The sequence below is a fragment of the Capricornis sumatraensis genome, chromosome 5 (assembly GCF_032405125.1).
Source record: "Capricornis sumatraensis isolate serow.1 chromosome 5, serow.2, whole genome shotgun sequence".
Taxonomy (NCBI): domain Eukaryota; kingdom Metazoa; phylum Chordata; class Mammalia; order Artiodactyla; family Bovidae; genus Capricornis; species Capricornis sumatraensis.
Genome location: NC_091073.1, coordinates 9,940,087 through 9,962,890, shown reverse-complemented (window position 1 = coordinate 9,962,890; position 22,804 = coordinate 9,940,087). Strand labels below are relative to the sequence as shown.

Genomic DNA, 22,804 nt, shown 5'->3' with positions numbered 1-22,804 from the left:
TTACTCCAGGTATCTCTTGACTTCCTATTTTTGCATTCCAGTAATAATGAAAAGAACATCTTTTTGGGGTGTTAGTTCTAAAAGGTCTTATAGGTCTTCATAGAACCGTTCAACTTCAGCTTCTTCAGCATTACTGGTTGGGGGCATAGACTTGGATTACCAGGATATTGAATGGTTTGCCTTGGAAACAAACAGAAATCATTCTGTCGTTTTGAGATTGCATCCAAGCACTGCATTTCGGACTCTTTTGTTGACCATGATGGCTACTCCCTTTCTTCTAAGGGATTCTTGCCCACAGCAGTAGATATAATGGTCATCTGAGTTAAATTCACCTATTCCAGTCCATTTTAGTTCACTGATTCCTAGAATGTCGACGTTCACTCTTGCCATTTCCTGTTTGATCACCTACAATTTGCCTTGATTCATGGACCTGACATTCCAGGTTCCTATGCAATGTTGCTCTTTACAGCATCAGACTTTTCGTCCATCCCCAGTGACATGCACAACTGGGTGTTGTTTTTGCTTTGGCTCCATCTCTTCATTCTTCCTGGAGTTATTTCTCCACTGGTCTCCCGTAGCATATTGGGCACCTACTGACCTGGGGAGTTCATCTTTTAGTGTCCTATCTTTTTGCCTTTTCATACTGTTCATGGGGTTTTCAAGGCAAGAATACTGAAGTGGCTTGCCATTCCCTTCTCCAGTGAACCACATTTTGTTAGAACTCTCCACCATGACCCGTCTGTCTTGGGTGGCCCCACACGGTGTGGCTGATAGTTTCATTGAGTTAGACAAGGCTGTGGTCCGTGTGATCAGATTGGTTAGTTTTCTGTGTTTGTGGATCATGATGACAGATGCTCAGGAAAGATAAGAGCCATCGCTCCACACAGGGGGCCTCACGGGAAGAAAGACAGTATCCAGACCCAAGAAGGAATCTTCCACTGTGACCAAAACCCCGTGCTTCAGCTACAAGATCGTCCTCTTCACAAATACACATCACGTGTTCCTCCCAGCCCTGGCCCTGTCCTCACACGCTCCAAGCTCACAGGTTCTCGACACCCCATGCATGTGCTCTGAGGCTTGCATGTGTTACCTGGATGGTAAACAGATAAATATCGGGTCTTGTTCCAGTTCCTGGTACAGTACCCCTGAAACTCATGGGGGTGGTGAGTGTCTTTTGTATGCTGATGAGGTGACAGGCAGCTGGGGGACTGGGGTTCCCTAAACAGCCTCAGAATTGGGGCTCACCAAAAGGCCAAGGCACAGTTTGAGGGTTGGAACCTGCAGCTTCATCCCATGACCCTGGTGGGGGAGAGGGATTGGAGACTGAATTAATCACCAATGGCCAATGAGTTAATCAATCATGCTTACGGAATGGAGCCTCCACACAACCCCTGAAGGACAGGGTTCAGGGAGCTTCCTGGTTGGTAAACACTCTGGGGTGCTGAGAGGGATGCACCCCACCCCTACACCTTAACCTTATGCATCACTCCCATCTGGCTGTTCCTGAGCTGTGTCCCAGGGGCCATGTCAGGCCCTTTAACCTGTGGGGTCTGGTTCTAACTCCGGGCAGATGGTGTTAGAGCTGAGTAAAGACAGCTCAACGGACAGAGAAAAACAGGTCCTGTGGCTAAGACTGTCCCCCCCCCCCCACTGCTGGTCTGTCCTCCCGTGGAGCTCAGGCCCCCGTCAAGGCCCCTACCCCTATCCTGTGGGCTCTGTGGTCTCAGCAGGGCCCTTCGTGCCCTCGGGAGGCTGCATGCTTCCTGGCCCTTCAGATCCACCAGCAGAAAGAGGGGCAGAACGAAGAGAAGGCAGGTCCCTCTGCTCCCCCATCACAGCTCAGCTTTTCCACATCCAATAAATAGAGCACCCCCTCTGCCTTCTGGGTCTCTGCTGATTCACTCTCCTTAGCTCCCAACTGTTCTTATAGGTGCCTGAGACCCTTCAGACCCCCCATCTTAAACATGGCGGACAGGGCAGCCCATACTAGGCAGGATGCGCTCAGCCAATACAGCCAGACTAGACGTCAGAACCGCCCTCCCACAGCATCCTGGACCAGACTGCAGAGCTTCCCCCCACCCGCGGAGGCTACCGCAAGACCCCCGACCTGACTCTCCCAGACCCAGCCTAGAACACAGGTCACCTCAGCTGACCTGCGGCATGTGGCTCCTGCCATGATCATTTTCACTTTGCACCCATATTTTAAACACACAGAGTCTGAAGATGCCAAGAGACCGAAGATCCAGACTTCCCCTTACTTGGCCTCAGTAACTCTGGACCCAGAGACTTCTTCTTTAGGGAAGATTTTCTTAGAAATGATGCTGAATTTCAGAACTCTTCATCCAAGACATAGCCCTGCAAACAGTGTCCCTTGTCAGAGCCCACGTGGGCTCCATTCCAGGTGCAGAGGAGGGGACCCAGGTCAACCCCTCAGACCTTGGCTGGTCCCCGCCCCGATTCTGGCAAGACGCAGGGCTCTGAGTCACTCAGCACCTGTCCCTCTTCTCCTTTCCCCCCATCAAATAAGCTGCCAAAGGGGGCCCACAGCAGAGGGAAGATGTCACATGTCCGGTATTTCCGGAATGGCCGCACGGTTGGGAGGTGGGACTCCCCCTCCCCCGGGGAGCCAGGCACAGGCCCAGAGAGCAAGGCAGACAGTGTCAACGCACCTGGTGCCCACCAGTGCCGAGCCTGATGGTGCTTCCTTCCCAGCCCCCTGGCGTCTCCCGCCTCCTCGGGCTTCCTCAACAGGATTACCACCCCCGGAGCAGCACCCGCACTTAAGGAGGGGAAAGAGGATCTATTTCTGACCCGAGAACGTGAGATTGACTCTGCTAAATAGGGCAAGGGCCTCCGTAATACCCGTCACCTCTATCCTCAGGTTCCTACTCCCCAGGGAGCCGAGAGGGACCAGTGCCTGCGTGCACGTCCTCACCTCAGGGAAGCCCTGGGTGACCCTGCCAGGCTTAAAAAAGGTCCTGTGGACTCAAATGGCACCCAAGTGCCCCCAAGCCCAGCACTGACGTACCAGAGCCTACGTGAGACTGTCACGAGGACGGAGGTCGACGCAGGAGGACTTCTGCACCTTGGGAACCACCCCCAGTGACCTCCACGGTCTCAAGGAATAAGGACAGGACAGAACTGTGAGGATGGTGGGGGCAAGAGCAGGTCCTGCCTCCAAAGGCCTCAAACCCCAGGCCCTGGCTGTGACACTCCAAGCTCCGACGTGGCCACCCAGCCAGGAAACAGGGAGAAACAGCTCTGTCAGTGGACTTAACAGCCCCGAGACCATCCTGAACCCAAGGGTCCCAGGACTCCCAGGAACACATCACCTTTCCTGCAAAAGTCCCCCAGGAAAAGGGAAATGAACGAAGACCTACTGTGTGTCGGGACCATGCAAGGAATTGACTGGCATTTTCCTTTAAGGTTCACAAATCCCGGGAGCAAAGAATCCGCATCCTGGCAGGGTCTGAGTGGGCAGAAAGACACCCCTTCCTCCTCCCTGGTGGCACCCAGGGGCACAGAGGATGATGAAGCTGGGATTCTGAGAGGGCAATTCTAACCCTTCCACCAACACACACTTGACCCTGAACAAGGCATCTGTCTCCGAGGGCTCCGGTTTCCCCAGGTACCAAGGGAAGATCCTCTCTCCCTGACTAGCAAGGCTGTCCTGAGGGTCACATGACACGCATTCCTGTAAACTCAGCTTCACAAAGGAAGGAATCACCCCTCACCCAGTCAAGTGCTTGCTCCGCTCCTTTCCAAACAGCAGCACAGGATTCCAGCCCAGCAGTTCTAGAGTCCCGCAGACTCGGCCGCATCACCCCACCCAGCAAGGACAGGACTAGGTCACCAAGGGCCTCGTAACAACCGCCTCAAGGCTGCTTGTTCCATACAGTGTTCTCCCAAAAGTCACTTACTCAGTGACTGTTCACATCTCAGCAGTCTGTCTGAAGCATAAAGATCATTCTGAGAAGAAAGGCTTCTAGAGAAATAAAGGACAAAAAGCTGGAAGAGATGCACACCCTCAAAAATTGCAGACTGGTAAACTTCTTCCTTATCAGTAATTAACTGTAAAAAGATTAAACCCTCCAATCAAAAGGCAATGATGGGCAGAAAGGAGGGGAAAAAAAACCCCACATGATCCAACAATGTGCTAAGACTCAGTTTTAACCCAAAGACACAATCAGGTTGAAAATAAAATGATGGGAAAGACCATTTCATGCTAATATTAATAAAAAGAGACCTGGGACTGCTATACCTACATTAGCCAAAATATACTGTAAATCAGAACTGTTACAGAAGACAGAGAAGACATTGTATGTTGAAAGAAGAGCCTCAAAATATACGAAGTGAACACTGACACAGCTGAAGAAAACAGAAGCGCAGCACTGCTGGCTGGAGACGTTGACATCCCAGCTCAGTAACGCGAGGGGCAACCAGACAGACGGTCAGTAAGGAAACAGAAGGCCTCGCCAACTCTATAAACCAAACAAACAGCACAGACACAGCGGAACACGCCCCCGCAGCCACAGGACAATATATATTTTCCTTAAGTGTACATGGAACATCCTCAAGGATAGAGCATACGCTCAGCCAGGGAGAAAGCTTTTCAAGTGTGAAAACCCGCAGCCACCATCTTACTCAGTGGTGAAAGACTGAAAGTTTTCCTCGAAGATCAGGAAAAAGACAAGCATGTCCACAACACTTCAGTTTAACACAGCATAGCCAGAGCTACCAGGCAAGAAAAGGAAGCGAAAGGTACCCCAGTGGCTCAGGTAAAGAATCCGCCTGCAAAGCAAAAGACGCAGGTTCGATCCTGGGGTCGGGAAGATCCCCTGGAGAAGGAAAATAACAACCCACCCCAGGATTCTTGCCTGAGAAATTCCATGGACAGAGGAGTCTGGCAGCCTATAGTCCATGGGGTCCCAAAAAAGTCAGGCACAACTTAGGGACTAAACAACAACAAACTGGAAAGAATGAAGATAATCTCTGCACATGTACCTTAAAAATCAGACATATGCAAGAAATTATGAGTTAATAAATGCATCAAAGTTACAAGATATAAAATCAAAATGCAAAAGCTACCTATGTTTCTATATATGAACGATGAACACTCTGAAAAGGAAATTAAGAAAACAATTTTATTCACAATAGCATGAAGACTAATAAAATAATTAAGAGTAAATTTAAACCAAGAGACAAAAGACCTGTACACTGGAAACTACAAAGCATTTCTACATGAATATAAAGAACACATAAATAAAAAGAGTTATCTTGAGTTCATGGACTGAAAACTTCGTATCAAATATCAAAACGATCTACAGATTCAATGCAATACCCATCAACATCCCACTGGCATTTTTACAGAAAGAGAAAAATTCATCCCCAAATTCGTGTGAATTCTCAAGGGACTCTGAAGAGCCAAAATAATCTTGAAAAAGAACAAAGTTGGAAAATTCACATTTCCTGATTTCAAAACTTACTGCAAAGTAATCAGACAGTGTAATATTGGCATGAGAATAGGCACAGGCCAAGGGAACTGAACAGAAAGCCCAGAAACCCTTACATATATGGTGGGTAAATTTTCAACATGATGCCAAGACTATTAATGGGGAAAGGACAGTGCTTTCAATGACTGATTGTGGGGAAACTGGATACCCATACGCAAGAAAATGAAGTGACCCTTTACCCTACCACGTAAACAAAAACTAGCTCAAAATGGATCAAAGACCTAAACACAAAAGCTAAAATTAGAACTCTTAGAATACATGGGGGGAACATCTTCATAACACTGGATTTAGAAATGACTTCATGGATACGATACCAAAAGTAAAGGAAACGAATAAAATACATAAATTGAACTTCATCAGAATTACAAACTTCTGTGTATTATTGAGACAAGAGAATGAAAAGACAGCCTACAGAAAGGGACAAATAGTTACAGATCATATATCTGATAGGGGGTCAATATGCAGAACACATTAAAAAATGCCTACAACTCAAGAACAAAATGCAGATCAAGACCACAATGAGATATCACTTCATGCCTATTTGGAAGGAAGGAAGGAGGGAGAGATATTGGAAATTACCAATTATTAGTATGGATGTTGGAGAAGGAAATGGAAACCCACTCCAGTGTTCTTGCCTGGAGAATCCCAAGGACGGCAGAGCCTGGTGGGCTGCCGTCTATGGGGTCACACAGAGTTGGACACGACTGAAGCAACTTAGCAGCAGCAGCAGCAGCAATATGGATATAGGAGAAATAGAAACACTTGTGCAGGGCTGATGGGGATGCAAAATGGTGCAGCCCTTGTGGAAGAGTCTGGATGTCTGGTCAAGAATAATAGCTCTTGTGCTATGGATTAACCTTTGAGAAGCACTGAGCTGTGCAGCATCACCACGATACTTGATAAGAGATGACGAGCTAACAGAGCCCAAAGCCCCCTGGGACCCGTTAATGCATATGCTGACCAACTAGGCTGCGAGAACACAAAAATTCCCCAGACCCATTACAGCAGGGAGGATATCGGTGGTGGCATTTTTCAAAAGGCAGAGTGAAGAACTGGCCATGTAGAGTGAAGACTGACACAGAAGGCAGGCTCACAGACGGAAATACAACCAGGGCTGCGACAAGATCAGTTTCTGCGAAGGGAAACACCACCTGTCCCACGTGCCTGCACAGGGCAAAACTCATGCTGACGATTAACACAAACAGGGTCCAAGCCCAGCCAGGCAGCCTCCTGGGGACACAGGTCTTGTCTTTCTCCACTGATTGAGGTCACCTGGGGTTCTCACCTGATGTTAAGACGGGATGGTGCTAAGCAAAGCCTCAACCGCCACGAGGGGCTGCGATAGGACCATGTATCTTATTGTATTGTTATACAATAAGTAGGCAGGGTTTCCAGACCATTCAAGATCCAAAAGGCTGCAAACCTTTCTGAAAGTGCCAAACAGAAAAGAGACCACTGAAAACAAACTACAGGAACCCAACTAAATGTCAAAGCAGGGCTCTGCATGTTTTTATAAAGGGAATAAAGCATAAACATATTTACGAATACAATGTGTGAATGGAATACTACTCAGCCAAAAAGAAGATGGAAATAATGTCATCTGCCGCAACATGGATGGACTTGGAGGACATTATGCTAAAGTGAGATAAGTCAGACAGAAAGACAAATACTGCATAATATCAACTATCTGTGGAATCTAAAAAGAAAGAAAATCAGAGAACAAACTAGTGGTTATCAGTGTGCGGGGGACGGGGGGCAGGGGGCGGGGGGCCGGGGGGGCGGGCAGCAATATAGCGGTGGGGAGGTACAAACTGCTGGGTGTAAGACAGGGTCAAGAATGTGTTATACAACATGGGGAATCTAGCCAGTGTTTTATAACAATGGTAAATTGGAAATAATCTTTAAAAAAACTACAAAAATTTAATTTTTTTAAATGGTAGAAGATAAAGCAGAATGCCACATATAACAATATAGAGCTAATCACCTGTACAATGTCAGGAACCTCCATTCATAGTTCATCAGGCACTCTATCTATCAGATCTAGTCCCTTAAATCTATTTCTCACTTCCACTGTATAGTCATAAGGGATTGGATTTAGGTCATACCTGAATAGTCTAGCAGTTTCCCCCACTTTCTTCAATTTAAATCTGAATTTGGCAATAAGGAGCTCATGATCTGAGCCACCGTCAGCTCCTGGTCTTGTTTCTGCTGACTGTATAGGGCTTCTCCATCTTTGGCTGCAAAAAATATAATCAATCTGACTGCGGTGTTGACCATCTGGTGATGTCCATGTGTAGAGTCTTCTCTTGTGTTGTTGAAAGAGGGTGTTTGCTATGACCAGTGCATTCTCTTGGCAGAACTCTATTAGTCTTTGCCCTGCTTCATTCTGCATTCCAAGGCCAAATTTGCCTGTTACTCCAGGTGTTTCTTGACTTCCTACTTTTGCATTCCAGTCCCCTATAATGAAAAGGACATCTTTTGGGGGGTGTTAGTTCTAAAAGGTCTTGTAGGTCTTCATAGAACCGTTCAGCTTCTTCAGTGTTACTCGTCGGGGCACAGACTTGGATTACCATGATATTGAATGGGTTGCCTTGGAAACGAACAGAGATCATTGTGTCATTTTTGAGACTGCATCCAAGTACTGCATTTCAGACTCTTTTGTTGATTATGATGGGTACTCCATTTCTTCTAAGGGACTCCTGCCCGCAGTAGTAGATACAATGGTCATCTGAGTTAAGTTTACCCATTCCAGTCCATCTTAGTTTGCTGATTCCTAGAATGTTGATGTTCACTCTTGTCATCTCGTTTGACCACTTCCAATTCACCTTGATTCATGGGAGTTGGTGATGGACAGGGAGGCCTGGCATGCTGCAGTTCATAGGGTGGGAAAAAGTCAGACACAACTGAGCAACTGAACTGAACTGAACTGAATGGGACTGTATGCCATGATCCTAATTTTTTGAATGTTGAGTTTTAAGCCCACTTGTTCACTCTCCTCTTTCACCCTTATCAAGAGGCTCTTTAGTTACTGTTTGCTTTCTGCCATTAGAGTGGTATCATCTGCATATCTGAATATGATGAATTGATGCTTTTGAACTGTGGTGTTGGAGAAGACTCTTGAGAATCCCTTGGACAGCAAGGAGATCAAACCAGTTAATCCTACAGGAAAACAGTCCTGAATATTCACTGGAAGGACTGATGCTGAAGCTGAATCAGCTCCAATACTTTGGCTACCTGAATGGACTCATCAGAAAAGACCCTGATGCTGGGAAAGACTGAAGGCAGGAGGAGAAGGGGACAGCAGAGGATCAGATGGATGGATGGCATCACCAACTCGGTGGACATGAGTTCAGCAAGCTCTGGGAGTTGGTGATAGACAGAGAAGCCTGACGTGCTGTAGTCCATGGGGTCACAAAGAGTTGGACACAACTGAGCGACTGAACTGAATCTGTGTATCTAAGGTTGTTGACATTTCTACCAGAAATCTTGATTCCAGCTTGTGATTCATCCAGCCTGGCATTTCACATAATATACTTTGCATATAAGTTAAATAAGCAGGGTGAGAATATACAGCCTTGGTGTACTCCTTGTCCAATTTTGAATCAGTCTGTTATTCCAAGTTTGGTTGTAACTGTTGCTTCTTGACCTGCATCCTGGTTTCTTAGGAGGCAGCTACAGTGGTCTGGTATTCCCATCTCTTCAAGAATTTTCCAGTTTCTTGTGATCCACACAGTCAAAGGTTGTAGCGTAGTCAATGAAGTAGAAGCAGATGTTTTTTCTGGAGCTCACTTGCTTTCTCCATCACTGAACAAATGTTGGCAATTTGTTTTCCAGTTCCTCTCCCTCTTTAAAATCCAGCTTGTTCATCTAGAAGTTCTTGGTTCATGTACTATTAAAGCCTAGCTTGAAAGATTTTGAGCATTACCTTGCAACCATGTGAAGTGAGCACAACTCTCCAGTAGTTTAAACATTCTTTGGCATTGCTCTTCTTTGGGATTGGAATAAAAATTGACCTTTTCCACTCCTGTAGCCAGCCAATGCTGAATTTTTCAAATTTGGTGAGATACTGAGTGAAGCACTTTAACAGCATCATCATCGACTTTTAGGATTTTTAAGCAGGTCAGCTGGAATTCTGGTATCTCCAGAATGTTTTGTTCATAGTGATGCTTCCTAAGGCCCACCTGACTCATACTCCAAGATATCTGGCTCTAGGTGAGTGATCACACCATAATGGTTATCCAGGACACTAAGACCTTTTTTGTATAGCTCTGTGTATTCTTGCCACCTCTTCTTAATCTCTTCTGCTTCTCTTAGGTCCTTATTGTTTCTGTCCCTTATCGTGCCGATCCTTGCATGAAATGTTCCCTTGGTATCTCCAAATTTTCTTGAAAAACTCTCTAGTCTTTCCCATTCGATTGTTTTCCCCTATTTCTTTGCACTGTTCATTTAAGAAGGCCTTTTATCTCTCCCTGCTATTCTCTGGAACTCTGCATTCAGTTGGGTATATCTTTCCCTTTCTCCCTTGCCTTTGATTTTCTTCTTTCGTCAGCTATTTGTAAAGCCTCCTCAGAAAACCAATTTGCCTTCCTGCATTTCTTTTTCTTCGGGATGGTTTTGGTCACCACCTCCTGTACAGTATTACAATCCTCTGTCCACAGTTCTTCAGGCACTTGGTCTACCAGAACTAATCCCTTGAATCTATTCATCACCTCCACTGTACAACCATAAAGGGATTTGATTTAGGTCATACCCGGCCTAGTGGTTTTCCCTACTTTCTTCCATTTAAGCCTGAATTTTGCAATAAAGAGCTTGTGTTCCAAGCCACAGTCAGCTCCAGGTCTGAGGTATACTTGATTTACAATACTAAATTATTTTCAGATGTAAAACACAGTGGTTCAAAATTTTTATAGATTATACTCCACGTATACTTAGCATAAGGGTTGTGACCTGCTCCCACTGCAGAAAGTCAGCTCCACAAATGCCACCAAAGGTCTAGGAGCAAAGACACACACCACAATCAAGGTAGTGTATGGTCCACAGGGCCACTCCTAACTGGACCTGAAGCTCAGCACTTTGCGGCATCATCAAAACCCCCGATCCGCTGGCCTTTCATCCTCACAGAGAACAAAGAGGGAAGGCGCCCACTTCTTGCTCACTCGGCTGGGAGGGAGAAGTTTGGCAGTACAAGAGGCAGGACAATAGCTACCTGTGTGCGACGCCTCCAAGGAAACGTCTATCCACACCCTGGTCGGGACTCCTGCAGTCAACCAATAAAGATCAACTGATCAAAAGGACAGTCCACGTGTTAACAGGTTATCTGGCTGAGTCTCTGAAGACGGTGGGCAAGAAGCCCCATCTGTGTTTGGAGCCATCAGCTGGACCCCATCAAGAAGGCGAGATCTCCCCAACGTCTACATCATTCGTGGTCCTGGAGGTACTGTCAACGAGGGCAAAGGCTCCCAGACAAAGACACAGTGTGACCAGATATGTTTACCTGAGGCTCTGATGCCAGACTACACGCCACCGAGATTAATCAGACGTCCAGCCAAACCGTTTTCAGCAGAGAAAACTGCTAGAAGCCCCTATCTGCTCCCTTCCCCAGCTGGCTCCCACACCCACCGCCTGCCACTTGGCTGGGAGATAGTGGCTGGGTTTATCTGGGCGCAGTTACTACTTGTTACACATTAAACAATGAAGATTAGAAATGGTTACATAACGCCACCGCCCCACAGCTAACGTCCACAGGAGGCATGGGATCCTAACTCTGGGGATGGTCAGAGAGCGGTCCAGGATCCCAGTTCCGAGAGCTCGCACCCCCAGAGCCCCTCTGCTGCCAGAAGCCACAGCTAGGAGGCTGCGCTGCTGACCACCAGGGCCTGGGCAGGTGACCTGGGCTGGCCCTCCCGGCTAGGGAGTGGACCAGAGCAGAGACCACCGTGGGCTGGCCCCGGTGCTTCCTGGTGTCAGCCCACTACAGGCTGTGCTGGAGCCACCGCGTGATCGCTGCATGCTGGCAGGCAGGGTGCAGGCACCACGGGGCAGGGCGCAGCGTGGGGTCCACGCAGCGCGCGTGCAACTCCGCCCCTAATCAGGAGCCTTCTGAACAGAAAACCAGATCCTGGGGTCTTTGGCACCCCTGTGCTGTGCTTTGTCACTCAGTCAGGTCCGACTCTTTAAGACCCCATGGACTGCAGTCGGCCTGCTCCTCTGCCCACGGGGATTCTTCAGGCAAGAATACTGGAGTGGGTTGCCATGCCTATCGCCAGAGGATCTTCCCAACCAAGGGATCGAACCCAGGTCTCCCCCACTGCAGGCATTCTTTACCCCTAGACACCCCTAGATACAGCCAATCTGCTCTAACTCGGAGAAAGAAGCCTGGAAGGCATCCCAGCGAGAGTGGGTACCACCCTGCCTCATAGACGGGCTGGACAGGACTCACTCTATCATTCCACATGTGCGCACAGAGCCCTAGAGCAGACCCCTGGCCTGCTGTCCTAGGCACACTCCTCTGCTTCAGGGGGAGGGCACTTCTAAGGAAACTGCGGAGCACAGCCGGCCACGGTGCACCGTGAGATCCAGGACCACGCTCCACGCGACAGTGAACGCTCCACGACCTTGCAGCCCTGGATCCCGGGTTCTCAAAGCTCTTCCAAACAACCCCTTCCTCCCTCCGTTATCCCATCTGCTTCCCTCTAGGCCACCTCCACCCAGATGGACAAGGACACACTGGCCACTGTCAGATGCCAAAGTCCTCCTCACCCACCCTCAAAGCCCTGCAGAGCCCCACATGTGGGGAAGTCTGAGACGCAGCATGAGTCAGACCCATGACTGGGCACTTCGACTCTCCTCACACCTCTGGGGCCCATGTGACCACCATGGCCAGCCAGCCGTAGTTTTCCAGGGTCATACCCGCCCCCAAAATGTCAGAGCAAGAATAGCAGGGACAGGAAAGCCTATTTCTTGAAGTCACAAGTGTAAAGCTACTGGATGTCATGGAGAAAGCAGGGCTCTATTTTAAAACGATCGAGGGACTTCCCTGGTGGTCCAGTGGCTAAGATTCCAAGTTCCCAATGCAGGGGGCCCAGGTTCAATCCCTGGTCAGGGAACTAAATCCCTCATACCACAGCTAAGAGTTTGCAAGCTGCAACTGAAGATCCTGAGTGCCACAACAAATGAAGATCCCACGGGCCATTAAGTAAGATCTGGCGCAGCCAAACAAAGGACAGTTTAAACAAAAAAAATACAAAGAAAATAACACACTAATAACACACTACATGTGAGCAGGTCCTGTGCGAATCACCTCATATACATTCCACACATATAACCACACACACACAAACGCAAACACAGCCCTGAAACAAATGATGACGAGGGCCAAGAGTAAGTGACTTGTGGGAGGTGTCCAAGCAAGTGAGGATGCCAGTGCTCCCAGCAGAGCCCGTGGTAGGAAGGGCTGGGAGCTGTCCGTGGCCCTTAGAACGCTAAACTCGGATGGGTGCCACGGCCACAGGTACGGGGAGCAGGGAGGCCCACTGGGGTGCCGTGTGCAGGTGTAGACAAGCCGCCAGCGTGCAGCTCCCGGGACAAGCAGTGAAGGAGGGGTGAAGAGCGAGCAGAAATTCACCCCAGGAGGATGGGCTCCATGATGATCAAGACTCTGTTCTTTCACTATTTTAAAGTCATTCCAATGAAAGCTGGGGAGGCTGGTTCTGAGAGCAGAACCAGCAGGGCGTCCAACCTCAAGTGCAGGACCACGAGCCCTCCTCCCAGCCTGCACCGGTCACCACAGCTTGGAGGCAGAGACACTGGGGAGGGAACCAAGGCAGAGCATCCAACCCTGAGAATCCAGAAGAAATCAGCGTGCACAGGGATGGCCTGGCCACGGTCCCAGAGGCAGTCCCTTTCCTCTGGGGTCCGGACCTCAGGCCGGTCTGCCGCTCCTTGAGGTGGTGGCTCAGGTGTGCCGGCCCACCCGCCCCCTGCTCCCACCCTGGATGCGAGCTCCTGGACCTGATCACACGCGCCCTGCAGCCTCGGGAGCAGAAACGGAGGTCCTCCAGAGGGGATCTTTTAAAAGGCATAAAGCTGGGGGTGGGGCAGGGGGCTCACTCACAAATGTGAGAGCAGAACATCCAGACAGGCGAGGAGATGGAGACCCAGGCGCCGCAAACCCCAAGCATCAGGAACAAGGAAGCAAGAGGGGCCCACGGGAAGTGCAGGGCTCAGTCTGATCCTCGAGGCCCAGCTCTCACTACCGAAATGTGGGTTCCTCTCCTGAACCAGTAACAGGGCTCCTGGTACCACTCTGAGCACAGCTGCTGATGCCGAACAGCTGACAGCCCCAGACTACCCCTGCCCTCCTAGTCACGGTGGAGAAAAGGCTTCTTCAGACAGTCTGGCTGACAAGGAGAAGAGACCCCGTACAGGGGCCCCAGGGTCTCCCCACACAATGAGGGCAACCAAACGGCCATACCCCGAGGCCCACCATCCGCCTCCCAGTGACATCGTTGAACACAGGTGGCACAGCAGGGCCCAGACATCGAAGCAAAGCCTTGAGCCCTAAAGACGAAAGTCATGCAGAATGGGTCGGACAGCACCCTTCAGCCTCACCTGCCTGGGCCCCTGTGTGGCCGCTGCTGGAGGGAACACTGTGGGTGCGGGCAAGGCAAGCCCGAGGCCAAGGGCCACGTGCCATGCGGCCTGCACCAAGCACCCACAGCTCCATGGAGGGAACGGGCAACAACCGACAGCTCTTCCTCTCCCGCACCACCTCCAGGACTGTCTGGAGATCACAACAGCAGACCATCAGCTTCTCTCAGTGGCCCAGGTGGCCAGCTGGGGTCCAGCCTCAGGGCCCACCCTCCCTCCCCTCACAATGCCCTCGTCAGTAAGGAAAGAAAGTGCAGTCGCTCAGTCGTGTCCGACTCTTTGAGACCCCATGGACTGTAGCCCACTAGGCTCCTCCGCTCATGGGATTCTCCAGGCAAGAGTACTGGAGTGGGTTGCCATTTCCTCCTCCAGGTGATCTTTCTGACCCAGGGATCAAACCTGGGTCTACTGCATTGCAGATTCTTTACCCTCTGAGTCACAGATAAGTTCTTGCTTGTCATAAACTCTGCTTTCTGGGTAAGCCAAAAGTGCAGAAAAAGAAATAATGTAAAAATCGGAGAGAAGAGAAACCATGGAAGAAATCACCTCCCCCCCGCCCTTCAAAAAAGGAAGTATATCCAAAAAGAGGTTTAAGAAAGTCGTGCATCCGTGATGCGAGACAGCAGTGGTGCGCCATGAAAGCGGGGGCGGTGGTTCGGGGCAGTGATGCTCCACAGCAGGCCCACTGCCTGTAACACACTCCCCGGCGGCACAGCTGGTAAAGAACCCGCCTGCGGTGCAGGAGGCCTGGGTTCCGTCCCTGGGTCGGGAAGATCCCCTGGAGAAGGGAAAGGCTACCCACTCCAGAAGTCTGGCCTGCAGAACACGCATGGAGACAGGACCTTTCGAGCTACAGTCCATGGGGTGGCACAGAGTCAGACACGATGGAGCGCCTTCATTCACCGGTGGGGGATGCTGACAGTGGGGAGACTTGGGGGCAGTGGAGACAAGCAGTGTAAACAGTAAATCTCCATATTTCCTGCTCAGTTTTGCAGTAACTGTAAAACTGGTCCAAAAAGTAAAGTCTAAAAAAGTAAAAATAATAATAATCAAAAAAGAAATAAAGAGGTCCTTAGAAATTAACAATGAAAACAAAAATTTAAAATCCAGTTAAAAGCCAAGTTGATATACTCTACAACTTAGAAGAACTCAACAAAATAAAAGAGAATTAGAGAACCAGTCCAGCAGCTAACCACCAAATAAAAGTGATTCTAGGAAGAAAGAAGAGAAGATCGGGGGAGGGGAAAGAAATTAAAGAACTAATTTAAAAAATGGTCCCCAAAGATCTGAGTCTCCAGCTTGGAGGAGCCGACACTGAAAAGGGAAGGGTACAATAAGGACATTTTTGGACAAGCAAGGTCTCAAAAATTTGCATGCATCTCTTCTTTGGAAGCTATTATGAAATGCTCTCCATCAAACTGTGGGAAGAAACCACGAAACAGGAAGCACGAGAGCCAAGAGAACAAAGGGCCCGCCCGGGACCAAGGAGGAGATGGGGATCAAGCTGAGCAGGGAGGCTGGAGGGCAGCCAGGCCCCTGGGGACAAAAGGCACACGAGAGGCTGTTTCCCAGAGACACAACTGGCTGGATACCTAAAGGTGTCCAAGAGAATATTTGCACACCTGTGTCGGCTTGGAGTGGGGGTTGGGGTAGGAAGCGGTAAGTACATAAACTACCAAGCAAAGGCAAACACAACTCCAGGAGAAAACAAGACGCCCTGGAAGACAGAGAAAGTGATCCCAGCACACGTGGCTGGACCACGGGCAGCCTTTAGGGCTGTCCCCGCAGCAGCCGCAGGGCGTGCTGGTCCAGCCGCTCTCGCCAGAGATGACGGGAGACAGGACGTACAGGGCAGGATGCGGATGAGACAGAGGTCCACTCCTCACCTTCCAAGAAGGGAAGTAAAAGAATCCTAAACGAAGCTGAGCTTTGGGCGGGTCGGGGAGAAAGACAGGTGGTAAGGAACTGCGATACATTATTAAACATCTGCTTAGAAATACGGAGATGAATACAGAAAACGTTGATAAGCCTGGTTACTTCTGGGGAACTGACTCTTCAAACTACATACATGTACTGCTCTGATTAAAAAAAACTAACCTTCAAAAGTCTGCCCGAGGTATTGAGGGATTAGAAAGCTACTGACCCTTTAAATGGACACAACTTGTGGGAAGGCCAGGCCAGAAGAGTGGAAGACAGGGCCCCAGCTGGGAAGAGAAGGACACGACACAGGCCAGGGGCGTCCACCACGGCCCTGCAGGCCCCGGGGTGGGGAAGGGCCAGGCCAGGTCTGCAGTTAGGTAATGACCAAACCAGGGAGCGAGAAGCCACCCTGACTTACCCCTCCTCCACTGGGAGATGCTGAGAGGTTTCACGCATTCCTTCATCTATAGAAACATCCTGGCAGGGTCCCATGAAACCTACACAGTTCTTCAGAGGAACCCAACAGCATTTTGGAACAAGAAACCTGGAAGCTTTGGGGTGACACACCCACAATCAGTGCTGGTCCATATAGGACATCAGCCAGCTCAACCTCCCAGCCAACAGGAAGATTCCCCAGGTAGGGTCCCAGATGTCATGCAGGCATCACCCTCAGGCCTGACGAGACCTCCTATGCACACAATGTGCTCAGCTGCTTCAGTCATGCTCGCCTCTTTGCGACCCCATGGACTGCAGCCCACCAGGCTCCTCTGTCCATGGGATTCTCCAGGCAAGAATACTGGAGAGGGTTACCATTTCCTCCTCCAAGGGATCTTCCCGACCCAGGGATGGAACCTGTCTCCTGTGCATCCTGCATTGGCAGACAGGTTCTTTACCACTGAGCCCCCCAGGAAGCCTGTGTGCGTGATGCTACCGTACAAACCCCTGAATGGAAACGCTCCTTAGTTTGTAGCATCCTTTTGGTCAAGATGAGTTTCTTGGAGCAGAAAATCCTAAGATTATTACTGATACGGGATATAATTGAAGTCTTCATATTAGAGTGTGTTCACAACTCATAAAAGACGGGAAGAAAACACTCCCAGGGATGAAAGTTTCCCAAAAAAATAAACTAAAAGCCCAGCAGGTGGGAGAAGTGAGTACTCGCAGGGTCTCTCCCTTCTAACAAGCATCTCAAATTTGATCCAGGCAGCTGGGGGTCCCTTGCTGTTGGCAGCCACGTGACAGGGGGTCTCCAGGTACCTTCTAGGTTCTCTCTTGCAGAGTGAGACAACGGTAAGCTTGCAGCCAGGGCCAGACAGGCAGGCCGCCGGGCAGTGCCAGGGGCAGCGCGCAGACAGCTGAAGATCCCAGCCACCCAATGCAGTTTCAGTTGCAGTGATGGTGAAGAGGGCAAAAACACAGCAAACTCTTTCCAGGCCACGTGCTTTCTGAGCCTGTGCTACCCGGCGAGACTGCGGCTGTTGGTACCTGGGCCCGCTGACCTGGCTCCAAGACCCAGCCAGACTTCTGGGGGATGGAGGTTGCCAACAGCACCGCCCCAGACACGGTGCAGGAGGCACTCAGGGGCACAGGCAGCCCATCAGGATGTGCGGCTCATGTGCATTTCAGTCCCAGCTGGGATAGGTGTCTCTGCAGACTCCAGACACCAAGCACCCTGGGGTCCTGAAGACAGAGGCCACCAGGCCCCGTGTACCTGCGCCCAGCAGTCTCCATGCAGGCGTCCAGCATCACAGCATGTCTGAGCCCGTGTATCTCAGCCACTGCAAATGTCTTGTTCCTGGGCACAAAGAACCAATTTTTGACGTCTGTCCCTCCCCACGGTCTGGTTCAAGTGGGCTGTGGCCAGGCGAGGTCTCCATCCCACCGTCTACCTCTGCTCACAGCTTCCTACCCATGGGCTGCTCTGAGGCCAGGAGAGGCTTCTCGCTCACAGTGACTGGTGCTGAAGGCAGAATTCAGCCAGTGACACAAGGTTTTGTACAGCTAATGGATCAGAGACAAAAATACAAACAAAGTAGTCTTCTTTCTAATTAATAGAGGGAGACCTCATAAATTAACAGAGAAAGAAGCATTACCCAGCACGCAAGCTGTTCTAAGCCAGGCTTAGGGTCACAGACGCAGCATCTCTGAGCTCTCACCACGAACCAAGGTGCACACGACCCCAGAGGCACCCCACCTTCCCTGCAGGTCGGCACCCCTGTGACTCTTGTTTTACCAATGAGCTAGTAAAAGCTAGCTCAATGAGCTCACCCAGCTGCTTAAAGAAGACCAGGAGTCCTGCTGAGGCAGAGTGCCCAGTGGAGTCATCAGTACCATCCACCCACTTGGGGAAAAGCAGAAAAGAGCAACATGGTGGCAAAGGAGATGCTAAAACACACAGTCCAACCTGGCAGAGGGAGCCCAAATGAGAAACCCCTCAAATCAGGGGTCTGAACAATCAAGGAAATCACGCCCCAAGCCAGATGTCAAGTCACTGGTGGAAAAACAGGAGCAATACTCAAGTTTTCCCAGTCGCACCCAGTCATGACCCACTAACTTCATCCTATGCGTCTGGGCAGGGATTCTAAAGCAAGACTATGACTTAAGTTATTTCTACCTCAACATCCACCCCTTTCCCAGATGAGCAAAAGAGCACTCAAGCAGCCCAGGCTCCGTTTCTTCTCAAGCCCACCTCTCCCACTAGAGGAGCAAAAAGGGGTATCTCCTCGGAGTTGTTTTATCCCCAAAGCAGAAAGTCATGAGCACTCATTTCTAACTCTGGGGTGATTTTTGATGGCTTTTTTTTGGTCTCAAAAACAGTCGTCCCATTTTTCCTTATGTTATTACAGAAAAGCCATCAGACTGGTGATTTTAAGCATTACCTGTCTCATCCCCTAACAGTCAACAAGACACGATCATCAGGAGCACGGACACCAAACAGAGAAGGTGGGGGAACAGACAGGTCCCCAGAAATGTGCCATGAAGTATTAGCACAATGTAAACGCCGGCCAGCGCCTGAACGGATGCGATCAGTTTTACACCCGTTGGTACAAAGACCTTGTTGACGGTTCCCAGGTCCCCAAAGCACCCATTTGCCCACCAAGTCACTTGTCTGTTCTAACATCTTCCTTAATCTCCCAAACGCCCAGTTAAGCAAAAGATAAAGACAGATGAAATAAAGCCTCAACAAGCAGAAAAGGTTTTAGTGAAATTATGAACATATGACTGACTACATACATGAAAAGCAAAACAAATGTTTTCTCTTTATAGATCCACATGATTCCACATTGGTTTGACAGCATGAGAAACTGACAAAGGCATCACACCCCAAGCCGTAAACACACACACTTCCTCCCACGAAGCAGGACAGAACTCGCTACAGTCAGTGTCAGAGTTCTGACAGGCGGACCAGCCAACCACCATGCATGGCTCTTTTCACCAGTGGTTAAGAGTTGGACTGAATTCCAAGGAAATAAGTTCCTTAAACTATGTCATCTTGAAACTTTTATCAGCTATACCAACCTAGCATTTCTAAAGCTGTAAGAGGAAGGTAAAGGCACAGCGGATGTCTTTGTTCATGCAGGAGCTTGGTTTCTATACATTGTCAAGTCTTAAAACAGCCTCATCATCCAAATCAAAAGTTTAAGAGTCTGGCTTCGTTCCCCTCTCCCATTTGAGGGTCAGTGGCCACAGAGATGGTCACTGTGACTGGGCCAGGGCTGTCCAGGTTCCGATCCTGGCAGCTACCACGCTACAAGCCCTAGCATGAACCTGCCCAGCTCCAGGTTCCTAGTCCACAATGAAAGGCATTTTGCCCAGTCCAAAAGCTATACACACCACAGGCAATACCCTCTAGATGATTTTAGCGGGGCACAGCTTTTATTAAAACACAGTTCTTATTACAGTAAACATAACCACCGTATCAGACTCATGACTCTGTGGTATCAAAATTTCCTTCCAAAACAAATGCGTATCTAAGCACAAAAACTGAGCGGAGAAAAGAAAACACTGATAATAGCCTAGTGATAGGGCAGGTATCCAGGAGCCATGGGAATGGGAACAGAGTCTGCCGGTTCTCCGGGTGTCTGACCAGCCCAGGGACGCTCCTAGGCCATTTCTCTTTCAGATGCACAGAAGCGTGACCCACAGACGACTGGAAAAAGAAAAAAAAAGAACCCAAAGCTTAGGATCTGGTGACAGCTTTGGCATTTGCCAGCCACGTGATCCGACATGCATTTGTTAACCTCCTGAGCCTGGGTTTGTGCGTGTCTGATTCTTTGCCACCCCACGGACTAGCCCACCTCTTTGGTCCATGGGATTCTCTAGGCAAGAATACCGGACTGGGCTGCCATTTCCTACTCCAAAGGATCTTCCTGACCCAGGGGCCAAACCTGAGTCTCTTATATCCATCTCCTGCATTACTTGGTGGGTTCTTTACCACTAGCGCCACCTGAAAGCCCAAGCCTCAATTTCCAAACCTGTAAAATGGGGAGCAGGAGGCTGCAGAGGATTAAAAGTAATCAGGCTTTGAACGTGTCCCATAGACAGTGAAATGCCACACAAGTATCCCTTGCTGCACTTCTCAGTTACTTCTCAGTTGCTGGGTGTGTGACTGTCCTCAAATTCCCTCCCCGTGACCTGGGGGTTGGCCTGTGTGGCCATCTCTTTCAAATGTTTCCAATAAAACTCAAATATTATATGCAATAATCCTGGAGTTCTGATTCTTAACCGGAAAACCTAGTCATCTAGAATCATTCCTGGAAACACTTTGGTTTCAGAGCTTTTTTCCTAACAAAATACTTAACCTAAAAGACACCACCATCGCCAGAAGTCAGAACTTGTTTGCCACAGAAACCTAGGACCTATCTATTTTTCCTCCTGGAAAGAACGAAGGAATCAGCGAGTCAACTCATGAAAAACGTCCGACTTGGTGCTGTAAACCCTAGTCAACGCCTGTTGCTGTGTTAACATGTGTTCTTAGTAAAACTGAGCGAAACGTTAGAGAAAGCACCACTTTGGAAACTCGGGGGCTCCGAACCGCTGAATCAGCATTTTCAGAAACAAAGTGTTCTGGGTTAGGCCTTGTAAACAGCAGCAAAGAGCAAGTTGTGCAACAACGCGTGTTTACTCACGAGCGCTACTTGTTTGGGTCTTTTCTCTGCATCTCTTGAATGAAGCTGGGGACAACGTTTGCAAGAAAGCTTTCTCTCCAACGAATGCATCAGAAAGATCCGGGCCCGGGCAAAGTCACCTGTGGCTCCCCTACGTGACCCACCGTCTCACTGAGGCAAATGACAGAAAGTTGGCGTGTCTTCCAACCCCAAGACAAGAAAAACACAATAAAAAGTAGAGAATGTCTCATTTCCATAACGCACATGCTCCAGGGCCGTCCTCAGGCAGGCGCGGGGAGAGGCGATCCGGAGGCCGAGAGTTGCATCAGAATCGCCTTCGGAGAACCGCACGGCTCTTATCACGTTTCCCCGGCTGGCGGGCCGCTAACCCGCGAACCCTCGACTTGGGGTTAGGCCCCAAGGGCGGGGAGACGGGTCGCCAGCAGAACCAAAGGGAAAGATCCCAGGATCCGGCTCGCTCAGCTCCTGAGGGTCCGGCCCCACCGCCCGAGCACGGGCGCACCGGGGGCTGCAGGGGCGCGCGGCGCCCACCCTCCAGGCGATCCGGGAGCGCGGCCTTGGCCCTGACCGCCCGGCGGCGCAGCCCCCACCCCGGCCCGGCCAGTGAGCCGCCGGCGTCGGACAGGAGGGCTCCAGAGGGCGCCGCCCGGGCTCCGCGGCTCCCCGGGGTCGCCGACGCCCAGCGCCGCGCCCGGTCCCCGCCCTCGCGCGCCGCAGCCCCCGGCCCGAGGCGACGCCCTTCCGCCCGCCGCGCCCCCGCGGCGCCCGGCGTCCCCGGCCCGGGCGGCCCGCGCGCAGACAATGACGCCGGGACTGCAGCCCGCCCGCCCGCCGGCCACAAAGTAACTTGGCGCCTCGCTCGCCGCCCAACTCCGTACCTGCCACGGCGCCGTTCCCTGCCGCCTCCGCCTGGCCGCCCGCGACCCTCTGCGCTGCCGGGGCGGCGCGGGTCCCGCGGGGCAAGGGCGGCGCGCAGGGCGTTCCCGACCCCCGCGTGCCGCCGCCCGGGGACCGCGCGCAAACTTTGGCTCCGCGGCTTCCGAGCGCCCGCCCGCCACGGCGCGCCGCTCGCGTCCCTTCCTGCCGCCTCCCGGCCTCCCCACCCCCTCGATGGGCTTTAAACCCGCCCGGCCCCGCCCGCCGCCGCCGCCCGCCGCCGCCGCCGCCGCCGCCTCCGCCTCCACCTCCGCCGCCTCCGCCTCCTCCCCCGGTCGCTTTTCCTGCTCCTCCTCCCGCCGCCGCCGCTGCTGCCACCGCAGCCCGCACCGCTCGGGGCCGCCAGCGCGGGCAGGGCCGCGGCCTGGGCGCAGGGCGGGTCGCGGAGGGAGCTCGGGGAGCTGGCGGGGTGCGGGGCCGGGCGCTCCCGCAGGTCGCTGCTGCCGGGGGCTGGCACGGGGGACTGGAAGCCGGCAGCTGGGCGTGGGCGCCCGGACCCTGGTCCCGCTCTTGGGACTCCCGGACGTAGAACCGCGACCACCCAGCCTGGAGCGCCCTCGAAACACACATCAGACCTCTCCTGGAAGGCAATTTGCAAGCGAATTCTTTGAAACTCAAGTTGAAACTGTGCGGCCCCATTCCCCGTCCCGGGCGCAG

General features: G+C 51.0%; 1 protein-coding gene across 2 annotated transcripts in view; it reads right to left on the bottom strand.

Moving 5' to 3' along the window:
• The window catches only part of GRB10 (growth factor receptor bound protein 10), a 215,468-nt gene extending 193,309 nt beyond the window's left edge, over window positions 1-22,159 (bottom strand). For both annotated transcript variants that reach the window (XM_068973463.1, XM_068973464.1), the window contains exon 1: window positions 22,090-22,159. The gene's annotated coding sequence lies outside the window, so the exon portion shown is untranslated. The remainder of the gene's footprint in view (window positions 1-22,089) is intronic.
• Window positions 22,160-22,804: the final 645 nt, after the last annotated feature.